At 40.7% G+C, this 26,830-nt stretch overlaps 1 protein-coding gene across 6 annotated transcripts in view; it reads right to left on the bottom strand.

The window, feature by feature from the left end:
- MAPK6 (mitogen-activated protein kinase 6) overlaps positions 1-20,071 on the bottom strand; it is a 47,411-nt gene extending 27,340 nt beyond the window's left edge. The window contains exons 1-2 of one of the 6 annotated variants that reach the window (XM_025993722.2): positions 19,978-20,071; positions 19,566-19,673 (exon numbers count right to left, since the gene is read on the bottom strand). The gene's annotated coding sequence lies outside the window, so the exon portion shown is untranslated. Of the gene's footprint in view, positions 1-7,659; positions 7,914-8,314; positions 8,757-19,565; positions 19,674-19,879; positions 19,904-19,977 lie in introns of those variants that run through there. The other 5 variants (XM_072738554.1, XM_025993550.2, XM_072738556.1 and 2 more) reach the window with 5 other exon arrangements.
- Positions 20,072-26,830: the final 6,759 nt, after the last annotated feature.

Below are 26,830 nucleotides of genomic sequence, written 5' to 3'. Positions count from 1 at the left end.
ATAAAGGCCCTGAACCTGATAATAGAATTTTTAATATCTGAATTTTCAGAGAATATAAAAAACAAATAGCAAGCTTGATTAAGAATGTATTATATGGGAAGCATTGTACTGGACATATATCTTATACTAAATCCTAACTACACTGTAAAATGGGTTTTATGATCTTTATTTCAGAGAATTTAAATAATGCATTCAACATCACACATCAATGAGATAGCCATGATTTGAATCTCAGGTTGTAAACCAAGCCCATGACCTTCTCTCAAATAATAAATCTTTTCTTTTTTTATTGACCAGTAAACACTCTCCCACCTCTTTGAGAATACATTTCCTACAGACAGGACATTCTTCTGCAAACCAAAAAAATGTAATCATCGAAATCAGGAAATTAACACTGGTATAAAGCTACCATCTAATACTCAGATCCCATTTAAGTTTCTGCAATTACATCAATAATGTACTTGACAGCTAGAGGACCCCATCCAGAATCACATGTCACATTGACTACAATACAATCTTTAACATATTTTTCCCTTTAGAAGTGTAAAGGAATCAAACATTTTCTATAGTCCACAAAAATTTACTGAGCAATTGGCATATGCCAGACACTATTTGATGATACAGTGGATAATAAAACAGCTAAGGTTCTTCTACTTCCAAAGAGTTTACATTCTAGTTTACAATCTCGTGAGGAGAGATTAACAAACTAGTAACATAACTTCCGATTTGTCTAAATGCTATGATTGAGTGACTGGGAAATGGCCATCTACGTAGCTAAAATCTAAATAAGAAGGTACCAATTCCAAACAGAGGAAACAGCAAATACAACCTAAAACAGGGCAGAATATGGTATTTGGAGGAAAAGATGCCAGTGTAACCACGGCATGCTAAGCAGAAGGAGAGAGGAATGAGGTGAAGATGGGACAGGTAGAAAGAAACACCTGAGGCAAGATTCTGAATTTTATAACTCACCACAAAGGAAAGCTATTGAAGGATTTAAGCAGACAATTGCATGGTTTCATTTACATTTTAAAAAGATGAATTCTGGCTACTGGGAAGACAATAGGTTGAGGATAACAGAGTGAAAGTAGGCAGGGTTAAAAGCTATTTCAATAGGTCAAGTGAGATGATGGTGGCTATCACTAGGCTGGTAGAAATAAAGATGTAAAATAGGAGACAGTTTCAAGTAATATCCTGGAGACCAAGAGAACCTGGTGAGGAATTAGATATGGGGGACAATGGTAACAGAATTTAAGGATAACTCCTAGGTGCCAATTACTGAGATGGGGAAGACTAGGGGAATAATATGGGAAAGAGAATTCTATTTTGAATACATTAATTCTATTCATATAGTGTCTATTTAGATAACTAAGTAGTAACATCAAGCATACAGTTGGATAATGTGTTGGGAGCTCAGGCGAGAAGTCTAAACGTAAATCTGAGAATTACCCACATATAGATAGTACTTAATAAATTGAATGAGGGGATCCCTGGGTGGCTCAGCGGTTTGGTGCCTGCCGTTGGCCCAGGGCGCGATCCTGGGGTCCCGGGATCGAGTCGCATGTCGGGCTCCCAGCATAAAACCTGCTTCTCCCTCTGCCTGTGTCTCTGCCTCTCTCTGTGTGTGTCTATCATAAATAATTAATTAATTAATTAATTAATTAATTAAAAAATAATAATAAATTGAATGAGACCACTTGGGAAAGAATTTTGAAAGGGGAGGGGGAACAGGACTAAATTCTGGGATATGTCAATATATAAGGGCAGGTAAACTACAGAAGCTTGTAAAAATTTATGACAAGGTGTCATAAAGGTAGGAGGTAGGAGAAAAACAAAATGTCTCATAAGCTAAGAAAAACAGGTGAACATGCAGAAAACAACGGTCAACTATATTGCAAGCCGTCACAAGATCCTATTAAGATGGATTTGGTAAATCAAAGTCATTGGTAACCTGATTATAGCAATTTCAAGTGGTAAGATGGTTTAACAGAAGCCAGTATGGAACAGGTTGAGGAGCAAAGTGGAGAGGGCGTACAAAGTCAACTCTTGAAAATCGGTCTGAAGAGGATCGGAGAAATATGAAACTAGACGATAGCTAGAGGAGAAAATGAAATCAGAGAGGGTCTGTAACAGATTTCTATATCCATACTGTTCAATATGGTAGCCAATTAACTATAAACGGTTACCAAACAGATGAAATGTGGTTAGCAGGGCTGAAAAACTAATTTTTTTCTAAATAAATTTTTATTTAAATAGCCACATATGGTGAGTGGCTACCAGACCGGACACTATAGTTCAGAGCACCCTTGTACACTAATAAAGATGACCCAATAGGAAGGGAAAAACTCATGATGTAGGCAAGAGATGAGTCCTTAAGAAGAGAAGAGGCACCTGGATGGCTCAGTGGTTAAGCATCTGCCTTCGGCTCAGGCTGTGATCCCCTGGTCCTGGGATCAAGTTCTACTTCAGGCTCCCCCCGTGGAGAGCCTGCTTTGCTGATTCTCCCTCTATGTCTCTGTCTCTCTCATGAATAAATAAAATCTTAAAAAAAGAAAAAAAAAAAGGTCAAGAGAAGGAATCCAAAGCACAAGCAGAAGAATCTACAAAGGATAAACACGAGTGAAGCAAACCATGAAGTTATAGCAACTGGTGGGAACCCATAAAATTTAAAATTAGAGTATCTCTAAAGCCTAGTTGAAATCTCAAGCATAAGACTAAATTACAGAAGGCTGTAAAAGCTAAGCAGGAGGACTTGGGAAGATAATTTATATCTACTAATACGTATTCATTGCCAGGTATTTTCAAGTGACAAATTATTTCTTACTCGGAACTAATACCTTGTAAGTCTTATTTTACAAATAAGAGTACTGATGCTCTGAGAAGTAAAGCCTTCACTGAAATCACATACATAGTGAATGGCAAGATTTGGACACAGGGCAGTCTGATTTACTTTAGGGTCAGATGCTTACCACTACCTAAGTTGGGAGGTTAAGGACCAATGTTTCTGACCTGGAAATATAAAAAATGGCAGATCAATCTGGCAGCTAACAAGTACCAACAAGCACAGAGGTCCCTAAGCCAGAGGCAAAAACTGCCCCATCCATGCTATCTACAAGATAATTAAGGAATATTTATTTAATAACTATTTTTATTTTTTTTTAATCCAAGTGAAAATATCTTTGAGACAAACAATAAAATAAACATTTCTTGCAACTTAGATTATCTACTCTACTGAATACAAGACTATCAATCAGAAAACTAGCAGTGCTTAAAACTACTAAAATCATACCTGGGCATACTGAAAAAGTAGGCAGAAACTGACCATCTCTCCAATTTGTAAATGAAGGAGGAAATTATTAAACTGAGCCTAATCAGTTAATAAATTACAGCTTAGGTTATTTTAAATTTAGTGTCAGCATAAATCATCTAGATCTGAGCTGTCCAATATGATAGCCACTAGCTAGCTATTTAAATATAATTAAAATTAAATTAAAAATTCAGTTCCTCAGGTGCACTAGCCACCATTAAGTGCTCAACAGTCACATGTGGCCAGTGGCTATCTCGATGGACAGCAAAGAATACAGCACTTCTATCACCACAGAAAGTTCTACTGAACAGTGATTAATTAATTATCTTCAATTTTCCTTTTGTTTTTTTCAGTAGAGCCAATAAAAGGAGTAACTCAGAACTATATATGCTTCTAGAAATGCACGTGCATTTGAATCACCTGAGAATCCTGTAAAAATCCTGTAAAAATGTAGGTCCTAGTTCAGTAGGCCTTGGGATGGGGTCAAGAATTCTACACTAACAAATTATTAGGTGATGTTAATACTGCTGGTCCAGGAATCACACTTTGAGTACTAAGATCTTAGTTCTTTCTGGGTCTCAGTTTCTTCAGCTGTCATGTACCTGGGGCAAGATAATAGCCATGATCCCTCTGTAAACACTAACACTGTATAGTTTGTACAGAATTAAATGCAGAGATTTCATTTTCTGCAGAGGAAGTTTCTTCCCTGAAGTAAATGCTATGATTCTAACACGCAATTTTTGTGCTACCATTTTTTTCCATGGAAAGACATACTAAATTTAAATAAAAATCAATGGGAAAACGTGATTTGCCATGTAAATATTCAATCTCTGTACAACTTTTCAGAAATGGGTTTAAAAGACTAACATAGGGGATCCCTGGGTGGCTCAGCGGTTTAGCGCCTGCCTTTGGCCCAGGGCATGATCCTGGAGTCTCAGGATCCCGCATCGAGTCCCAAGTCCCGAGTCCCGCATGGGGCTCCCAGCATGGGGCTCCCAGCATGGAGCCTGCTTCTCCCTCTGCCTGTGTCTCTGCCTCTCTCTTTCTCTTTCTCTCTCTCATGAATAAAATCTTTTAAAATTAAAAAAAAAAAGATTAACATATATGAAAGACAAACCATTTAAGAATCACAAGAGGGGTGTACTATATTTTCTAAATACACAGCTCATGGAAGAAAAAAAACAAAAAACAAAAAACTTGATGCTGGACTCAGCCTGTACCATCGTTACCTTGAAAGCATCAGCTCCACATGAAAAGCGACCCTCTGGAAAAAGCCATTTACTACAATAACATTATTGTTGTTTTGTTTTTGTAAGGTTTTAAGGCTCTGAGCAATAAAACTCACCAAAATCCCCATACCACTAGCAGGCTACAGAGTAACATAACCGTCCTCAATGACACGGGGCAGCCAACAATGCCACAAAGAACTTACCTTTGGGACATCTTATATTTTAACAAGGGTCCTAGGGTCATACACGGTTCAAATGGGCAATGCAAACAAAGAAATGGACTGTAGTGGTGTGGCTCACCATTTCATTAGGCAGTACCTCATAGAAAAAGAGACAGGCTAAAATATCCAGTTTGTTTATAAATTCTGAATTATGTTTATGCATGACAGGTAATTATCTATACTCAAACTAGAAATACATGTTCAACCTCTAGGTAATAGGATGTTTTGAAAATCTACAATACTTTTTTTATATTTGTATTTTTATATTTCCTTTAGAAGGAAATATATTTTAAAGTTTAAATTAAACTGCACTACAGTTCTTCTATATAAATCATGCCAGACTTCCAAAATCTTTCCAAAGGTTTAATACATTTTACTACCTATGAAACTCTTCAAATAAATTACTTTGAGAAAGTAAATAGTATACAAAGAAAACCTAAGAGATGGGGAGTTTTTTCTTCTCACTTTTAAAACAAACTGCTAGTCTCAATCTTTTTTTTCCCTCAATTTTATTTTAAGTCAGCCTGTTAAATGGTAGCTTTAAAAAATCAGTCAAAATATCTTATTACCCAATTTCAGTGTGAGTCCTAAATTTGGAACCATACATTCTGCCTATTTTAAAAAATGAACTGGTGAAGGGCACCTGATTGGTTCAGTCAGAGCATGGAACTCTTGATCTCAAGATTGTGGGCTCAAGTCCCAAGATGGATGTAGAAATTACTTAAAAAGTAAAAATAAATAAATAAATAAATAAATAAATAAATAAATAAATAAATAAATCTTAAAAAAAACATGAGATGTCTGAGTGGCTCAGTGGTTGCGCATCTGCCTTCCACTCAGGGCATGATTCTGAAGTTCCAGGATCAAGTCCCACATCGGGCTCCTTGCATGGAGCCTGCTTCCCCTCTGTCTGCCTATGTCTCTGTCTCTATCTCTCATGAATAAATAAAATCTTTATAAAATAACTAAATAAATCTTAAAAAAAAAAAAAAACCTGATGGAAAAGTGCCTATCACAATACTTACTTCAAGTTGTCTTTGTTAAAACAGAAAATTCATACAGATCAGGAGAAAGAACTACTGTATCATTCTGTCAGAGTGAAATGCTCATATTCAGAGTTATATCCGATTAATACTTCTGCACCTTTACAACACTAATTTCTAGATATTATAAAGATAACTTTTACATTACCAATGAGAACATAAGGCTAATTTCTACTTCAGCATAAACTTCTGTCTTTTATAATCTGTAACAAGTCTTTCTCAACAAGGCAAGAATTGCTAGTATCAAACATTTAGTAGTAGCCACTGACCAGCAATTAATTTTACCATTCCTCTCAACAAAATGTTATAAAATTCCACCTGTAGGATATTTGATCTCCTTTTAAAATGCAATTTAAGAAGTCATTACTCTTAAGAGAAACTGCGGCTCCTCTAGAGAGAGAATTATAATGTGGACAGAAACATTTTAGCCCTATCATTTAAAAAAATACAGTGTATAAAAAAAAAGGGCCACGTAGCAGTCCGTGGGCAGTATGAGTCATCACCCAACTCAAAACTTGCAGCACTTCTAAGCTTCCTCCTACCAGACCCCATCCCCTTCAGCAATGTACCCTGAGTCAGCAAACCTCACTATTTTGTCAGTTATGAATTCTCACGATGTTTAAATGAACTTATGCAAAACACTGCAACACATTTAGTACTAACACTTGTCATTAGAACATGTGCTGTTTCTACTTCAAAATTAACTCCTCTTCAAATCAATCTTTAGACTCTTTCTTAATCATCGCAGAGTAGCCAAACACTACATTTAATTCTCCTTTGCAAGGAACCAAGCTCCAAACTATGGTCTTATACAAACGTTTTTATAAACAATTCTCCATTTCCCAGAGGTTTTTTTTTTTCCCCTAAACAGTAATATCTAAATAATAAAACATGTCCTGCTCAAACCCTGCATATTTCCTAGATGACTGCAATTACTGAATTTAGAACACCAATAAGCAATTTTACAAGTTTCACCCGGCAATTCTTATTAAGTGATGTAACATATATATGTGAAAGGACTTTACGCTCCTTGGCACACAGAAAGCAAGCCCTTCATAAACGTGTTTGAACAACTACTCGTAAGAGAGGTGAGAGATTCTTCCACTCAATTCAAGATCACTTTTCAAACATTAAAATCTGACATTTCTAAGAAGAAACTCTAGAGGCGGTTCCTCTCCGGAGCCAGGCCCTCTGTCTGGAGCGACCCTCCAATCTTCTAGTCAAATAACTGTTTTCCACCTCAGTTTCCCAAGGTTGAAGCCAGAGAATATGTCCAACCAGAACCTTAAAAAATAAAAATAAAATAACAAGGCTAGAAGAAATCAATCAGAAAATTACTATGAAGCTGCTTGCGTTCCATTTAGTCCCTCGTCAATTTTTTTTTTCCCTTGACAAATCATCTCGTCTCGTTAAAAAAAAAAAAAAAAAAGTTAATACCGACTTTTAAGAGCATTTTTAGCACGGAGGAAAAACAACGTGAATGTGCTGCAAATGCAGTAAGGCTTCTAATTCCACCACTTCACTGGGCGTTCGCCGATGAGCAAACCAAAGAAGAAACACAACAGGAGAGGAATCAAAAAGATCCTGCTTCACAGAGCTCCCACAGAACACCTGAAGCCGAGAAACAAAAGGCGCCCCGAAGACCTTTACTTTCCAACGCATCTCACCAAGTCAGACAAAAACGCACAAGCGAAGCGAAGAGGCCCTTTCTGGTGAACTGACAAAACAAGTTTCCATTTGGGTACTTCCACAGACCAACGCTCGGCGTCCCGAACGCCGCCAAGGCAAGGCTGCAGCGGGGTGAGGAGGCTTGAGGGGGAGAGAGATCAGGAATGCCGACGCCAACAAGTTTGCTGTACCTCATTTACGGCCAGAGCTCAAAACTCGGGCAGAGGACTTCGGGGCTCTGAGACCAGCCGGGTGAGTGGTGCGCGCTACGCAATTCGCCGAGTCCACTGGAGACTTTGCCCGGCCGGAGTCAGCTGAGGCCGAGTCACCGGAGTGGGATGGGGGAGGAGACGCGGGAGCATTTCGAAGGCGGCGTGCCAGGAAGGCGAGACTCCGCGCCACCTCACGCTCCCGGGCCGCCCCTCCCGGCCGCCGCCCGCCGCCCGCCGGCCGGGGCGGGCTTCGAACCCGCGGAGCCGGGCGCGGGCGGCGGGGCCGCAGCCGAGCGGCGGGGCCCCGGGGCTGGCGGGCGCGGCCGGGCCCGGCGGCCGGCGAGGGGCGTGCCGGGTGGGAGGGGCGCGCCGGCCGCTCCGCCGGCCCCACGCGGGGACCCCGGCCCGCCGCCCGCCCGCGCGGGGACGCGCCGGCCAGGCCCGAGCGGGCGGGCCGGCGGGCGGACGGGCGGGCCGGGGACGGAACAAAAGCGCCTTTGTTGAGCGGCGGCCGCCGGAGGGTCACACACAATGGAGGAGGGAGCCGGCTCCGCCGCCGCCGCCGCCGCCGCCGCCGCCGGGCCCGCCGCGGCGCCCTCCCGAGCCGCCCCACCGGCGCGCCCCGCACACGTACACACACACACTCACGGGACTTCTCCGGCTCATCGAGGGAGTGCGGGGCCCGCGGACAGCCCCCAATGTCGGCTCAGGTCTCCGGCTGTGCTGGCGGCAGCGGCGTCTCCGAGGCTCTCGCTTTGCCGCAGTCGCCGCCATGTAACCCCGACCCGCGAGAGAGGGCGAGGGAGAGGGGGCGGGGTCTCCGCGAGCCACGCCCCCTCGCGTCACAGGCTCACTCCACGGGTTCCCCCGCCCCCGCCCGGCCCCGAGCGCTTGCACGCGCCGGAATTTCCAACGCTGGTGACTGGGCTCGGCGCGCTGCGGGGGCGGCGGGAGAGGCACGCGGTCTCGCCAGCCGCCTCGGGTGGGCTGCGCTGGGGGCTGGGCGCTGGGCGCTGGGCGCTGGGCGCTGGCGGGGAGGTGGGCCCAGGGGCCCTCTTGGCCCTGCCTTGGCCCCAGCACTACTGCGCAAAGCGACCAGACTCCTTGGGGGCGTTTACCGCGCACCTAAGGCGGGCAAGCCCCTGGGCGCCCCGAGAGGAATGAGCCTTCGTCCAGGAGCCCAGGGATGGGCTGGGAACAAGAAAGGCTGGGCCTGAAGATGGATTGGCTAGAAGGCAACAGCCGAAGTACAAGGCAAACGCTGTTAGAGGCCAGATGCTAAGAGGGTCATTAATTCTGCCTGAGGATACGGAGGAAGGCTTCTAAGTGAGGTCGCCACGGGTGACCTTTCAGCTCTTCAGAAGGCGCCCATATAATAACCCGAGGAGGCGAGGGGGAGGTGTTCTGGCGGAGGGAACTGTGAGAGCAAAAGCAGGAAGGAAGAGAACACCTGGCTTATTGCTGAGCTCCGGGACTAGGCCTGAATCAAAGAATTTGGGAAGGGGTGTACTGTGAGATGTGGTGGAGAATGTGGATTGATGCCTTCTTGGGACCACTTGGATGAAAGCAAACTTATTTACCACGGCTTATTAGGTCCAAGGTGCCTCTCCAGTGTTTACGGGAAATGTATATAGGTATTAAATTAGAGACGCGGGTCAGCATATTTTTTCAATGACTTAATCATTTCTGATGAGAACCAAACGTTTGGCCATCCCTTATCCATTATTAGCATATCTTCAAGCTTGAGGCATATGACCACTTTAAAGATTACATAGTAACTTCAAGTTAAGTGGTTGGGATGGAACTTGAAAGTTTTCTATTTTTTTTTTTTTTTTAATATTTAAAACAATACCATCCGAGTACCAGGTATGAAGAGGAGATGGTGAGTAGATAAAAACAAGAGAAAGGGGATGCCGGGTCCAACTGCAGCATTTCTAGTTTGTGGATGCAGCCTCTCTGCAACAAGAGCTCCTTACCTGTGACCCAACTATACATCCCTCCTGCCCCTGCTATAGGATACTCTGATTCCTGAGACATCTTTCCTTCCTTGTCCATCAATGTTCATCATCAGAAGGAGGTAGGAGGAAAATAAATACTGCTTTTTCCCTTGAGAGCTTATAATGTAGTATCAGCTCCTGATTTCCAGCAGAGACCACCAAAGGAAACTTGGTCAAACAAAGCTATGTTTATTGCTTAAAACAGCAAGTGACACCACTGTGTTGACAAGAGTCTCTGTAGCACCTCAAAGAGGGAGGTCAAGTGTAGAATAGTTATAAGATTCAGGGCAATCTGATTTAAGACTAGTCTTTCACTGAAAGCATGATTGAGATTGGACCAAATTTGTGATATAATCACTTAAGGTGATTACGGAGAGGGAAGAGTTTTGAAGCAAGCCTAGAAGAGTAAAGAGTTTGATAATAAACCCAAGAGTAATCATGTTGAGGAGCAGGCTGTTTACCCTGTTGAAGGCTACGTTAGTCAGGAGTCTGTTGTTCAAATAAATAGACTTTGAGGAAGTTCCTGAAACTGCAATTAAGTTATTTGCAATTTCATTTTCTTGGGCAAGAATTTCTTGGAATTAAAGTCATGTTTATGCAAACGGTGGAGTTGTAAAGTCATGCTAATGTAGTCAGTCTTCATTCTTAATCCTTATTGTGTGGCAGTAGTTTCAATTCTCAAGTTTTTCCAAACTACAGGTTAGGATCCAGTAGTGAATAGTGAACTCATTTTGATGGATTATGACCTCCATTTTTTTCTTCTTAAGGAAATAGAGCAAAAAACTGGAGAGCATTGTCCACAATAAAGGGTAAATACTGTTTTGTGAAACTTTTGTTTCCATTATGTACTATGTTTCAGCAAATCTGAAATGTCATTAATTATGAGACACCATTATATTGTGTACTATTAAAGAGAAAACAAAAAAAAAAGTGAAAACTCTTATCAAAATGATACTCTATTGCTACATCCTGATTTCAGAAATAGTAACATAGAAGTAGTTCTTAAAACTGATGAAATAAGGTATATACAAATGTGCCAAGTGGGTAACAATGTAAAACGTATTTCTACTTATCACCCATTATTGCTACAAACTATGCTATTGTTAAAAGACTCTGAAAGCCACTTTTATAGTGGAGTAATGCAGGAGAGGATCAACTCCATAAAGTGGAGTTGGATATACTCCATAAAGCAGCATGAGATGAGTGCTTTCAGAGCAGAAATGGAACTTACCTGCTCTTATTGGAAGGAACAATTAATGAGAACATCAAGAAAGGTACAACTGAAAGAAAAAATATCTGAGCTGGGCTTGATTCCATCCGGAAGGATCAGGAAAGGAATTTCTGAATGAGAGAGCAGAACGTACAAAGGCAGAGCACTTGGATGGCTCAGTCAGTTAAGCATCTGACTCTTGATCTTAGCTCAGGGCTTAATCCCAGGGTCTTGATTTCAAGTCCCACATGACACACAAAAGCATGAATGTGCCAGGCACACTTTGGAAATGGAAGAAATTGGACAAGGCCTAGGGAAATGAAAGCAGGTTCGCACCAGACTGAGAAGGCCTTGATTGGATGCCAAAACTTTTGGATTTATGCTAAAGGCAGTAAGAGAGGCATTGAGATGATATAACTGGTATTTCAGACTGATGATTCTGGCATATAGGGGAAAGGGAGGTTAGATGAACAAGAAATTGGAGACAGGGAGAGGGTAGGAGAATCCATTGTTTTTTCTGCTCTGCATCCTTAATCTGATAACAATACTCTGGTGTCCTCTAAGAGCTGCCCTTTCCTGAGTAAATCAGAATTCTGTCAAGGTGATGGAAAACCCAATCCAAATTCTGGTTTAAGCATGAGAGAAAAAGAAAGGGAGAGAATGCATCTCTAGTGAGCATAGGAAAGGGATGACAATACAAGTGATATTCTTGGGCAAAACCAGCTGGTCTCGCTGAATGCTTAGATGATCATGGGGTGATTCTGGAGTCACCTAGTAGCTCCCACTTCACTTGCTTAAGTTTAAATTTCATTAGGCTACTTGTTTCATCTTTTTACAGTTTGATTACTATCTTCCTATTAAGATAATTGCAAATATCGTTATTTGCAAGATGCAGAGGAAAACAGATTTTAAAAATACAGACTGCTAAGCTTGATGCCAGTCCCTGGAAATTTTACAATATAAATCATTGAACACAATGTGTTAGGGAAAATGTAACTGTTAATAGGAGTCGTGGATTGTTTTCAAGTAAATCATTACCAAAAAATACCACTTCCTGGGGCATATGAGTAGCTCAGTCGGTTGAGTGTCTGACTTCGGCTCAGGTCATGATCTCAGGGCCCTGGGATCAAGCCCAGCATGAGTCTCCACACTAGGCAGGGAGTCTGCTTGTCCCTCTCCCTCTTCTTCTGCCCCTTCCCCTGCTTGAGCTCTCTGTCTCTTTCAAATAAATAAATAAAATCTTTTTTAAAAAAGAGAAATACCACTTCCTTTCTTGATAGAATTATTACATTACTGAACAAGTATTGGGCATTTCAAAAAGTCAAGACACCTTCTGGATGAGATGAAGAGATATGACTTTATATTGTTACAGAGATAGGTTAATTCAAACAGTGCTGAATAATGGAGTGATATAATTCTTGAGGCCTTAAGTTCTCAAAAAAAAAGCAATACAGATTTTTTTTTTCCTTTTGGCCAGTCCTGAGTAATATTTTTGTCAATGTTTTGAGTTAGGATACCAAATTTAAGAACTCAAATCAGAAATGTAGATGACTGAATTACTCAAAATCATGTTGTTGTTTTTTTTTAAAGAGATGACATTAATGTTAAATGTAACTACAGTAAGTATCTTACTATAGTAGTGTTGTATCTTTGTTCAGAGAGATCATTTGGGAGATTCAGCTTGACCTGCTATTGTGACAGTAAGTTACAGATACTCATGCAGTGCAAGCAACCAATAAAAAACTAACATAATATAAACTGTGTTAAAGTGAAACAGCAGTCAAGGCACAGGGGTACCAGACCTGTGCTGTTGAGCTCAGGATTTCTGAACTTATGTGTTCCAATATAGGTACCACATAAAAAGTGCTACCATACATAGCAAATTAGGATTCATTTGGAAGAGACATCCAGGAATAGTGTGGAAATCTTATACTCTGAAGAGAAGTGAGTCTACTTAACCTTCAGGAAAGAGATCTGATAAAGGGTTCTTGCAAGGAGCGAGTAGATTTATTCCATGTTGCTCTGGAGTTCAGATCTAAACCATCAGGAGGGCAACTTCCAAGAGGAAGATCTTGGCTCAGCATAAGAAAGGACAGTTTTGAATATTGGAACTGAGCCACAGTAGACAGGACTTCCTGGTGAAGTGAGCTCCACATCACTGGAAGCATTCAATCAGAAAACAATGGCCACCTGTCAGGGATGCTATAAAAGGAATTAATGGGAGGTCGAGGGGCCTGCAGAGAGGTGATAACATCCAAGGTCTTCTCTAACTTAAAGTTTTTATGTGTCTATGTTTATACTCTTTATTTAAAATGATTGCTCTCTTAGACATGGTTTCTAAAAGAACATATTGTAATTTGATTTGTAAATAACTTTCCCTTGAAGAAGTTCATTGCCAATGTACAGTTGATTCTTTGTTCATAGTGGCTTTGTTCTATAAAGTCACCAAGAACACTGAATTAATGACTGCTGAGCCATTGCTCCTGGGAGAAATACAGGATTAGGTTCCTGCAAGCCTCTGGCCACAACATTTGTGTCAATCAGTCAATATATAATTTTGTTTTATGGGTATTTCTATTTAAAGACACCTAATTTAATATATACTGTTGATTTGTTAACATTTAACTTATTGCCAAAAGCACTATAACTCATACTAAATGAGTTATAGTTAACATATTTTCTCTAGAAGGCATATCACACCTTTCTTACACTAAGGGACACTCGCCAGCACATCAGTATTATGCTTGGAGGCCATTCTAAACAGCTAAATCACAACAAAGAAGAAAAAGAATGCAAAACACATGGCATTAAAGAGACCATGGAAGAGACACTTGTTTATAGCATGAGAGTTAGGACAAGAAGGCAGAGTACAGCCTTGTTCAACCTCAATGGGATCACACACATAGGGCAACTAATTTTTCACCACTATGTGCATGTCCATAAATGACTGAAAATGATGACTGCCAATTTTGCTTTTCTTGTGTTCTTAATGGATTGACATTTGGTTTACAGCACATACTCTTTGGGACAAATAAATTGAAACAAGTGTTCAAATTTGCACACAGAATTTGTGAATAATGAGCATCAACTGTATTTAAAAATTATGAAGAGGGACTTCACCAGGAAGTTTGGTTAGGCAGCCAACTCTTGGCTTGATTAGGCAGCCAACTCTTGGTTTCAGTTCAGGTCATGGTCTCATGGATTGTGGGATCAGGCCCTGCATCCAGCTCTGAGCTAAGCAGGGAGTCTATTTGAGATTCTCTCCCTTTGTTCCTTCCCCTGTGCACATGCACAAGCATGCTCTTGATCTGTCTCTCTCTCTCTCTAAAATAATCTTTTTAAAAAAATTATGGAGGGGGCACCTGGGTGACTCAGTTAAGTATCCAACTCTTGGTTTCAGCGTAGGTCATGATCTCATGGGTCATGAGATGGAGCTCCACATCTAGCTTCATTCTCAGCAGGGAGTCTGTTTATAAAGGTTCCCTCCCTCCGCCCCTCCCCCACTCCATGCATGCTCTGTCTCTCAAGTAAATAAATTTAAATTTATTTTTGTTAAAGATTTATTTATTCATGAGAGACACAGAGAGAGAGAGAGAGGCAGAGACACAGGCAGAGGGAGAAGCAGGCTCCATGCAAGGAGCCTGACATGGGACTCGATCCTTGGTCTCCAGGATCAGGCCCTGGGCTGAAGGCAGCGCTAAACCACTGAGCTATCCAGGCTGCACAATAAATTTAAATTTAAAAAGATGATGGGGACGCCTGGGTGGCTCTGGCTCAGTAGTTGAGCATCTACCTTCGGCTCAGGTCATGATCCCAGGATCCTGGAATCGAGTCCCACATCCAACTCTTCACAGGGAGCCTGCTTCTCCCTCTGCCTATGTCTCTGCCTCTCTCTCTCTCTCTCTCTCTCTCTCTCTCTGTCTCTCATGAATAAATAAATAAAATCTAAATAAATAAATAGATGATGAGGAGAATGTTTTCAGTCAAAATCAATTGAAGTTGTATGTAAAGTTCATTAAGAGATCAGTTAAATGCTTTTTGCAGTGGGAGACACCTATAAATGAAAGGCAGAGATCCCACATTTAACTTGATGGGACAACAAAGAGCTTGCCCCTTGGGAGAATGGTAATGGTATCATTTATCAAATTCCCACCAAGTAGCCTGTTACAGGTAAACACTATATATAAACATTCATATCATTCTCTCAGGCTATGATAAATGGGATTTTGTAGAAAAGCTGCAGTAAGCTACTTAAATTTTTTAGACAAAGCCAGGCTTTTTGTGTAATTAAATTGCTTTCAGAAACAAAAATCTGTACATGTCTTGAATAATGGTTATGTAACTAAACACTTAAATGTACTGGGAAATACCTATTGGAGTAATTTTGAGAACAACCCAGGCTTCTGCCACATGATCACTGTAAATAAAAGGAAAGAATAGATATGATGTCCTTCAGCCTATCCACAGGGAGTGATAAATATTTTGAACTGTGGGGACAAAGCAGCTTTCACTATACAAGGTCATTCCCTTCCCTTTTGCGGTCCAAAAGAGACAAGCTATCTGCCACTTGGAGAAGAAGGTAATAACTATCTGTAACTCTAAGTAAACTTGTACAGAAGATTTGTTTACATTGATGATTCTGAGTACTTAAGTTATCAACTGGTTTCTAATATGGTTTAGTAAGTCTGCCTTCCACAATCCTCTCACCTTCTATTTGACTAATATTTTGCCACCCAGTAGTTGCCACTATTAAAACACCCTTTTCTGAAAATGTCATCATCCTTTAGAGGTCAGCGTCCACCTCTGGGGTTTTGACTAAAGCCATCACAGTCTCTAACAATACCCTAGGTGTGGTATCCTGAAAGAAAAAATGCCCAGGCCCTCAGAAGGCCTAAGATCCACCTGTGCACCCTGGGTAGCTCTATCTTTGTAAATGCCCAACTCTAGGCTGTCACAGCCACCCGCACCATTCCCATACTCAGAGCATTATACAGGACCCCATATTCAGAAAGACTCGATGCTTGGTTTAAATTCCTAATAATTTTATCTTTGAACTCATGTTTCATAGTGCAGTTGATGAGACAATGGAATGTGCGTGTGAGCAAGAGAAGACACAATATGCACATCCGCTGTTCCTTGCCGACCCATTCACAAATAGCATTCTCAGGGCCCTGTGAGCACAGAATTCTGGTAGATGCACAACATACTGGATGGAGTTCAGCAAAACCAAGCAATTAAGTTCAAGGTGTGTTATGCTTACAGCTGAGTAATGAGGGTGCTGATAGCTCTAAAAGACCATGCTTTCCATTGAAACCAGAACTTGCTTTGAACTCAGAAAGAAGGCAATAGCATTCTAAGAAACACACACACAAAAATAAGGAATCCTATCGTATTCTTTCTTTCTTGTGTTTCTTCCCTGCATTAGCCAACTACTTATGCTGAAAACATTTTCATTTCCTTTCAGTCCTTTCTGACTCCTCAGTAAGGCAAAGGCAGACAGTATTGGTGGAATGTGTCTGTATCAGGAAGTGAAATAATAATGGTTAAGTTACTTTTCTGCAGTGTTCCCCCTGCTCTGGTAAGAAGAAAACATATACATGTATGAACTACAAAACAGAAATTGTGGGCAGCCCCAGTGGCTTAGCAGTTTAGCGGTTTAGCGCAGCCTTTGGCCCAGGCCGTGATCCTGGAGACCGGGATGGAGTCCCACATCAGGCTCCTTGCATGGAGCCTGCCTGTCTGTCTCTCTCTCTGTCTCTCTCTCTCTCTGTCTCTCATGAATAAATAAATAAAATCTTTTAAAAAACCAAAAAACCAAAAAAACAAATTGCGTCATTTTGGTGATTTCACGGGGGAGTTAAATGCTCTTATATTTCAAGGAGGCATTGTACAATATAAAAATTAATTATGAAATGCATGCTAATACTTGGAATGATATCAAATAGTTGTCTATCTAAATAGAAAACACTAGGACAAGTTGAGAGAGACCAGAATAAAGGGAAAAAAAAAGCTTTCTGTTTTAGTACCTTTAGCTACATTTTTTTTTCCTTTTTGAAGAAGGGGACCCAGAAATTATGTATCTGGCTGTGAACCCCTCAGTGGAATCCCATCAGCCCTATTCTAAAAAAAATCAGTTGGGGAAAGATACCACCACCACCACCTTTCCCGACTCCCCTCACTGTCAGGCTTAGGGCAGGAGAGGTGAGAGACTGTCTCTGCCCAGTGGATAAGGCTGATGCAGAGCCCAGCCACCCACACTAGGAGCTGTATTTCCTGTAGTAAACACCCAGGCTTCATTACTCATGGAGGTTCGAAGTCCGGGAGGAAGGAAGATCTTGTTGTGCTCCTGGGGCACATTTTCCCCATAGAAACAATGTTGTGGTCACAGTTCTCATCCTCTCATAGAGTTGCATATGTGCTAATGGGCTCCTAGAAGTGGGCCTGGGAACCTAAGCCAGGTTTATCACATTGTTTCTCTGGGGAAAATGCATTTTCAGTTTCAAACAACCAAGTTAGAAGTCAACTTTTGGGAATATATCTTCGTCATGCAGGGGCTGTATGTACCTTCCTAGCTCACAAATGCTAACCACAGAGAAGGATGCTGTCTGTAAAACCAGGTAAACAACCAAACATTAATGAGAAGGTTATTAAAAGTAATAACTTCATAGGGCGCCTGGGTGGCTCAGTCAATTAAGCGTCTGACTCTTGATTTTGGCTCTGGTCATGATCTCAGGATCATGACATAGGGCTCCTTAAGTGTGGAGCCTGCTTAAGATTCTAAGATTAAGATTAATCTTCCTCTGCCCCTCCCCCTGCTCACCTATGGCACACTGTCTATGAATGAATGAATGAATGAATGAATGAATGAATGAATGAAATATCTTCACTTTAAACTCTCGATGGTATGAGGAATCCAAACTTTCAGATCTGTAGCTCGAAGAACTTGACTGCAGGTTCACCAGGGTTGATTGGTTTCTGGCAACCGGCACACACCTACCAAACCCAAGAGACTGTGTACAAAAACTGAATGCTAATCCACTAAGAATAGAACAAAAGCTGTGCTCATTTGGACTAAAGATCCATCCAGTCTGGTATTCTCTGGCAATGGTTGTGAATTTCTGTGTTTTATTCATTGTAAACTTTAGCATTGAGTATAGGGCCTGAATATAATGATTTCTTGATAAATGTTTGTTGAAAATGAAATGTTTTTGAACATTGTAATTGCTCTCTATGACATAAACTTTAGAAAGCTAAGGATTTCCTCCAAATATCCACTTATTTAATTCTTTTTTAAAAGTAACTTTCTTCTTGGGAATATTTTTGATTATTTTAGTTGTCCTTTACTATGACCTCATATATCTATTAGGATCTTTTCTTTCAAGCTTTGAGGCAGAATTCAGTGCATGATTCTGGGTATAGCTTCATTATCATTTTGTCAAATGCGGGATAAAACTATGCTTTCAGTTTTATTTTCCACATTCTTAGCAACAAGACCAACATTTTTATATGACCTTAAGAAACCATTAACAATAACCTGTAATCTTCTTTCTTTCTTTTTTTTTTTTAAGTAAGCTCCACGCCCAATGTGGGGTTCAAACGCATGACCCTGAGATCAAGAGTTGCAGGCTCTACTGACTGAGCCAGCCAGGTGCCCTTCATGGTTCTCTTTCTTGAAATAAAACATAGCTCCAAGCTCATCTTCTTTTAAGTATGCTTCAGACAATCCTAAATACATTATCCAAAATTAGTGCAGAATGAAACTCATTTGCCATGCTTCTGTCCACTCACATAACTTCATGCAATTTATCTTTTCTTCAATTTAGATCTATCTGCTTGGTATTTACTACTCTGGAGATCTTAAGGACATCACAGCCCAGTGACTTTTTTTTTTTTTTATATGAGCCTACTTCCAAGCAGTCCCTGAAAGTTTTAAATCAGACAAGTCCCCCAACAGCAATTCTTGAGGGCTCCACTCTGAATCAGAAGACTCCTGACACCAATAATAGAACTGGGTACTGGCCCAAGTTCTGCCATTTATTAGTTGTTGGGCTTCAGGCAAATAATTTAATTATTTTTAATAGTATCAATAATGCCTGCAGTGTTGTTCCAAGGATCACCTGAGACAATGTGTGTGAGAACACTCTGAAAATGCTGACCAACTGCATAAGTAAGGGGTGTTATTCATATTTTCATCCAGAAGCTTGCCGGGCTTAAAGCATGGTCTCTTGAAGTTAAGCCAGCTCTTTCTTCTTTCATTCAATTCATTCCACAGATGCTAAGATAGAACTTTCTCCCCACTTTCTTGGTAACTTAGTTGGATAAGGTTTTTTTTTTTAATCATTGGTTTTTTTTGTGTGTATGTTAGCAGAAACTTCTTAAAAAGTGCAACGTTCACCGTTTCCATGCTTATTTCTCTCTCAAAGAAATGTGGTCAAATACTGAAACATGAGACATGTTCAAGCATGTTGCTGCAAAGGTAGATGGCCAGAACACAATCTGTGCCTGCATCTCCCCACAGAAAGCAAGAATGCCTTCTACTACTCATGCTAGGAGAGACAGAAGGGAAAGAGCCCAGCAGAGGTGCAGCAGAAGGTACAGTGAAAGAATGAAATGAGGAGTAACTATATACAACCCCTCGGATCCCAACAATCAGTATTACAATAAATAAATTTACTTACATGAAAGTAGCTTAGGGCAATCTCCTTCAATTTAGCCTGTGGTCCATTCAGCAAAGACAAATCTCCTCCATATTAGAAGCTTCTGATGAAGATTGATAGATACTGTTTCTAAAGGAAAAAGAAAAGGCAAATGATTGTTGGGAAGAGGGCAAAAAGACAAAATTTTAGAATGATTTAGCTGTACAGCAGGTTATGAAGGAGGGGAAAGGAAGAGATTAAAATGGTTCTTTCCCTCCTCCCTCTGTGACTCAGAGATTCATCCTAAAAATAATTTTCATCTCAGTTTGGGGAAGCTGAGCAAAGACACATCTCACCATTCCAAGTTCCATGATGGCCTTGAAGAGGGAGGGAACAAAGGGAAGAGGAAAATAGGAAACCGTAACTATTGAAGGTAATCTAGAAAAGACTTTACCTACTCAGAAGAGGTGAGGTGAAATTAAAGGCCAGGCTAGCTGCGGTGAAACAGGCATTTTATGTTCTTGCCCTACTCTGAGGTATGTTGTGTCAGCAAGGATGAAGCCTCAACTTGCCTTTCAGCCTTATTTCCCACCAGCTTTTCTGGTGATCCGTGTTTTACTCATTCAAATGAATTTTTGTCTTTCAACATCACTCCCCTTTCTTGTTTTTGTTTTTGTTTTTGTTTTTGTTGTTTTTATTTAGGTTAATTGGTTATTCCTCTTTCTTTGTTTCAGCAATAAGAGGTTCTTTTTTAGGTATTTCTTTAGTCATATTTAATTTATATAAGTATGTTCATTAAAAAAAAAATATATTTGTAGGCAGCCCCAGTGACGCAGCAGTTTAGCGCCGCCTGCAGCCCGGGGTGTGATCCTGGAGACCCCGGATCGAGTCCCACATTGGGCTCCCTGCATGGAGCCTGCTTCTCCCTCTGCCTGTGTCTCTGCCTCTCTGTGTGTGTGTGTCTCTCATGAATAAATAAATAAAATCTTTAAAATAGGGATCCCTGGGTGGCGCAGTGGTTTGGCGCCTGCCTTTGGCCCAGGGCACGATCCTGGAGACCCGGGATCGAATCCCAGTCGGGCTCCCAGTGCATGGAGCCTGCTTCTCCCTCTGCCTGTGTCTCTGCCTCTCTCTCTCTCTCTCTCTCTCTGTGACTATCATAAATAAAAATTTAAAAAATCTTTAAAAATATATATATATATATATTTGTATTTTAAACTTACAGAAAAGTTGTACGCATAATGATTTTTTTTTTTCTGACCCCGACAATTTGAGAGTAACCTGACATGGTATCTGTGGCAGACATTAAGATGCATGGATTAGATGCCCTTCAAGGAAGGACTTGTTGCCCTGCTGTGAGGGCTATGGTCAGCACACAGCTGTCAGCTGTCATTTCCTTCAGGGTTTGCTTCATCTGCAGAGGGCCACCTTGCCCAAGGAGATGCCCCTTTCCCACGTGGCCCAAATTCAGTGACTGATCATGGCAAGGATAGAAAGGACTGGCTATTTTTATGCCGTTCAAGACCTCTTAGTAGGCTATTTCCACTCAAGAGCTCCCAGTGGGGGTAGCTGAGGCTATCAACCTGCATCTCAGATCAACTTCTACCTCTGCCCAATCCTGTTTGTTTCCCCTCCCATCCACAGATGTTGATCCCAAGAGCTCTCCCTAATAATTATCCTGAACACTCAAGTCCACCTCAGAGTCTGCTTCCTAGGAAACCCAAACTGCTGCAGATGGAGCCAGGAGAGGTCTGAGAAAGCAAATAATAAAATGGAGTTTTGGATGTTGATCACCACTCAGCTAGTAGGAGAACCTCGCCATTGGTGATAGATGGAGTACAAATAGTCCCTGTCACAAGGTAGTAGTCCAGTTATTAAGACTTTCAATAGTGGTGAACTTGGATAGTATACCAGACAAAGAGAATGTATTAGCTGGTGTACTATGTAGAGGAAAGAGTAACTATAAGGGGATTGAATGGTTATTGTTTAGCTCCATTAAAACTTCAGGCAAAGAAATAAAAAAGCTGATACACTGACTAGCAGTCAGCTGAAAGCCAAGCGTGAGAGCTGGAAGGTCTCTTTCATAGCAAGAGGCTCTCATAACCTGCAGTAGAATGACAGAGAAAGCTGAGGACCAGATCGAGCTAAATTATCATGTAGCCAAGCTTCAAAGGTTAATCTACCAACTAAACAAGGTCACCTATGCTAGAGACAGCACTGTGGTTGGGAAAAAATAAGGCCCTGGCACATGGAATGGGTACATCTGAGTGGATGCTCCCCAAAATCTTGAGTTCCCAGATTTTCATTGACCCTGAGTCTGCAAAAGTGAGTTCCCTTCCTTTCCCCACACGTTCCCTTTGCTGGAAACAATGCCAAGACCTCTCAGCAAGACAACATGTGACCCCTCAGGACCTGCCCCTACCTATCCTCCTATTCACTAAATCTATAACTAGGGTTAAAGGACAGCATAACCTAGCTGGGGGCATGCTAGGCATGATAAGGGAAGCAAGAAACCAGACCTCAAAGGAGCAAAAAGATCTAACCAGCACAGACTACAGGAGGTAGGGGAACACTTGATTAAGGGGGGATAGAACATGAGATTAGATAGCAATTTGAGTGTGCTCTCCCAAAGCACAAAATTCACACCCTGATAAAGCCTCCAGGAAATGGTGCAAACTTGCTATTAAGATGGCTTCTTTGGGCAGCCCGGGTGGCTCAGGGTTTAGCGCCGCCTTTGGCCCAGGGCCTGATCCTGGAGACCTGGGATTGAGTCCCACTTTGGGCTCCCTGCATGGATCCTGCTTCTCCCTCTGCCTGTGTCTCTGCCCCCCACCCTCTCTCTGTCTCTCATTAATAAATAAATTAAAAAAAAAAAAAGATGGCTTCTTTGAAACATGGTAAAAGTGATAGCCCATGCTAGGTGAAGTCAAAATACCATAAATGTTTTGGCAGGTGGTAGAGGAAAGGATTAAAATGTTAAAAGAAAGGGCAGCCCCAGTGGCGCAGCGGTTTAGCCCTGGGGGTGATGCTGGAGACCGAGGATCGAGTCCCATGTCAGGCTCCCTGCATGGAGCCTGCTTCTCCCTCTGCCTGTGTCTCTGCCTCTGTGTGTGTGTGTGTGTGTGTGTGTGTCTATGAATAAATAAAAAAATCTTAAAAAAATAAAAATAAAATGTTAAAAGAAATAAAAAATAATAAAACACCTAGGAGTGAATTTAATAACAAGACTTCTACACTGAAGTTTAAAAAAAAGGGGGGGGGAGGGAAAGAGAGAGGGGTAAATTTAATAAAACCTATACGCTGAAGATTAAACATTGTTGAAAGAAATTAAAGAAAACCTAAGTAAATGAAAAGATATTCCATGTTCATTTATTGGAAGACTTACTGTTGTTAAAATGGCAATATTCTCCAAATTGATCTATAGATTCAATGCAATCCCTTTCAAAATTCTGCCGGCTTTTTTGCTGAAATGAACAAGCAGAGCCTGAAGAGCTAAAACAGTCTTCAGAAAGAACAAAGTAGAGGACTCAATTTTTAGTTTCAAAACTTACTACAAACAGTTGGCATAAAGATAAGCCATACAGCTCAAGAGAATAGAATTGAGTCCACAAACAAGCCTATAGGTTTATATGCAACAGATTTTCAACAAGAGTTCCAAAACTATTCTTGAGCAAAGAATAGGTTTTTTTTTTTAACAAATTATTTTGGGCAACTAGATAGCCCTATGCAAAAGAATGAGGTTGAGCTTTTATCTCACACAGTAAACAAAAACTGACTCAAGATGAATTATAGGCCTAAATTAATAAAATTCTAGAAAAAAATTAAGTAACTGTGATCTTGGATTAGGAACAGTTTCATTGACATGGCATCAAAAACATAGCCAACCAAAGAAAAATAGGTATTTTGGATTTCATCAAAATTAAAAGCCTTTGTGCTTCAAAGAATATCATCAAGAAAGTGAAAAGACAATCCACAGAATAAGAGAAATTATTTGCAAATCATATATCTGATAAGAGTCTAATATCCAGAATATATATCTATATATCTATCTATATCTTTACTCAATAATAAGAGAAATAACCCAATTCTTTTTTTTTAAATTCAATTTGCCAATATATAGTATAACACCCAGTGCTCATCATATCATGTGCCTTCCTTAATCCCTGTCATCCAGTTACCTCATACTCCCACCCACCTCCCCTTCTGTAACCCTTTGTTTCCCAAAGTCAGGAGCCTCTCATGGTTTGTCTTCCTCTCTAATTTTTCCTCACTCAGTTTTTCCCTCCTTCCCTTATGGTCCCTTTCACTATTTCTCATATTCCACATATCAGCGAAACCATATGATGATTGTCCTTCTCCAATTGACTAATTTCACTCAGCATAATACCCTCCAGTTCCATCCATGATAATGTAAATAATAGGTATTCATCCTTTCTGATAGCTGAGTCATATTCCAGTGTATATATGTACCACATCATTTTTATCCATGCATCTGTCAAAGGACATTGTGGCTCCTTCCACAGTTTGGCTATTGTGTACATTACTGCTATGAACATTGGGGTGCAGGTGTCCCATCATTTCCCTACATCTGTGTTAGGGAAAGAATTTTAATAGGGATCTCTCCAAAGAAGATACACAAATGGACAAGAAGCACATGAAAATATGTTCTTCAACCTCAGTGCTCTTTAATTAAATGTAAATCAAAACCACAGTGAGAAGATGTGAGTGGTTCAGTCAGTTGAACATCCAAATCTTGATTTGGGTTCAGGTAATGATCCCAATGTCCTGGGATCAAACCCCATATCAGGCTCTTCTTGGCACCAGGTCTGCTTGGGATTCTCTCTCTCTCCTTCTCCCTCTGCCCCTCCCCCTGCTTGCATGCAGGTGAGCTCTCAAATAAATAAATAAATAAGTAAGTAAATTATTTTTAAAAACCCACAGTGAGACACCACTCAGTCCCAAAAGAATGACTATAATTTAAAAAATGGAAAATAACAACTGTTGGTGAGGATGTGGGGAAATTGAAGCCATCATATGTTGCTAGTAGAAATGTAGAATGATGCAGCAAGTTGAGAAAACAGTGACAACTGCTGAAATAGTTAAACATAGAGTTACTATTTAGCCCAGGAATTCCACCCCTAGGTATACTCAAGAGAATTAAAACACATATCCCCACAAAAACTTGTATACAAAAATCTATAGCAACATTATTTATAATAGCTAAAAGATGGAAACAACCCAAATGTCCATCAACTGATGAATAGATAAATAAAACATGCTATATCTATACTATGGAATACTATTCAGTTATAAAAAAGGAGGGACTCTGATCCATGCTACAACATGGATAAACTTTGAAAACATTATGCTAAGTAGAAGCAGACAGACATAAAAGGCCACAGTTATGATTCTATTCATAAGACATGTCCAAAAGAGGCAAATCCATAGTGACATACAGTAAATGAGTGGTTGCCAGGGGCTGTCAGTAGGGGACAATGAGGATTGATTGCTAACTGGCACAGTGTTACCTTTTGGCGTGATGAAATATTCTAAAACTGATTATTGTAGTGGCTGTACAACCTTGTGAACATACTAAAAACCACTGTTGTGTACTTCAAACTGGAGAATTTTATGTATGTTCATGTTATCTCAATTTTGAAAAAGGGTTTAGGGAAGTGTGAGTGCTGGTGTGCATATATTATGTAAGATCAGAAAACCCACCAGATGACTGTTCCACAGAAGGATCTGGAGTAGTGTCCACCAAAGGAAAAAGAATGTGTTGGTAAATAACACCAGAATCACTGTGAAGTCTAGTGGTGGCTTTTTTTGAAGGCTGGACTTATGGTAGGGGAAGCTGTTGTAAAACTGAGCTCTTCATTAGCAATGGAGGTAATATAACCCAGAAATAATTGAGCCAGATGGCATCATGCAACTATCAGAAATCATGTGGATGCAATTATGATAATGAGTGGCAAGATCAAAGTAGCAACCATGAGTACCTGACCTACAGAGAGTTATGGAAATGGTTAATAAAACATGGTATCACTTGCTGAAAAATAGATGGGCAGCCAATAAGGGTGCTACTCAGTCTGTATAAGCAAAAGAAAACAAAAAGAGGGAAAGGAATGGAATATTTGGGAGCAAAGTTCTTATATACTATGGAAATTAAATTGGGATTAATCTGGGATACCTGGGTGGCTCTGCAGTTGAGGGTCTGCCTTTGGCTCAGGGCATGATCCTGGAGTCCCTGGATCGAGTTCCACATCCGGCTTCCAGCATGAAGCCTACTTCTCCCTCTGCCTATGTCTCTACCTCTCTCTCTCTCTCTCTCTCTCTGTATCTCTCATTAATAAATAAATAAATAAAATCTTAAAAATAAATAAGTTGGGATTAATCTGAACTGGGTTGTTATAAATTAAGATGTTAGTTAATACCCCAAGCAACCACTAAGAAAATAACTCAAAAGATAAGATACATATGCACTAAATAAATAGAGAAATGACAAGGGAATTAAAATGGTATGTTGGTAAATATCTTTTTAGCATGAAAGAAGGCAATAATATAGTAATAAAGGAACAAAGGAGACATGGCATATATGAAAGAAAGCAAAATGGCAAATGGGCAAATATAAATCCCACACGTGTAAAATGACTCAACCAGTTGATTCTGCTTCTGTCACTGACCACACCGTAGCTGGCGCAATGGATACATGAATTAAGTGGCCACAGTGACAAAGATTGAGGTTATTCTGGGCCAATAGCATGGGTTCGTACTTATCAGGATTCATGTAGCTATTGCCGCTGGCAGATGTTCAATCTGACAGCAAAGGATTGATCCTGAGCTCTTGATAGAGCACCATTCTTCAAGGAGACCAACTAGGCAATTGGTGGCAAGTTTACTACTTCGGGACCTTTCTACCTTGAAAGGGCCAGTAATTCATCATGACAGGATAAACATATACTTGGGGTGAGGGTTTAAATGTCTCACCTTTGGGCATTGCCCTGGGCTAACACAATGTTTTCTCCACCAGCAGAAGACCTCCCATAACATTGAATTAGACCAAGGAACCCAACTTACAGCAAAAAAGGTGTGAGAGTGAAACTATGACACTGTTATCTACTGGTCCTATCACTTATTGCAGCACTCTGAAACTTCTGGCCTGATGGAGCATTGGAATGCCTTGCTGAAGGCACAGCTGAAGTACTAGCTCAGATGAAATGCTCTGACTGGCATCTTCCAGGATACATTAAACCTACTGAATAAAAGATCTTCATATGGTGCTGTGTACCCAACAGGAAGAAATGTGA

This window comes from Vulpes vulpes, chromosome 15, assembly GCF_048418805.1.
Source record: "Vulpes vulpes isolate BD-2025 chromosome 15, VulVul3, whole genome shotgun sequence".
NCBI lineage: Eukaryota > Metazoa > Chordata > Mammalia > Carnivora > Canidae > Vulpes > Vulpes vulpes.
This window is presented reverse-complemented; position numbering and strand designations above follow the sequence as displayed.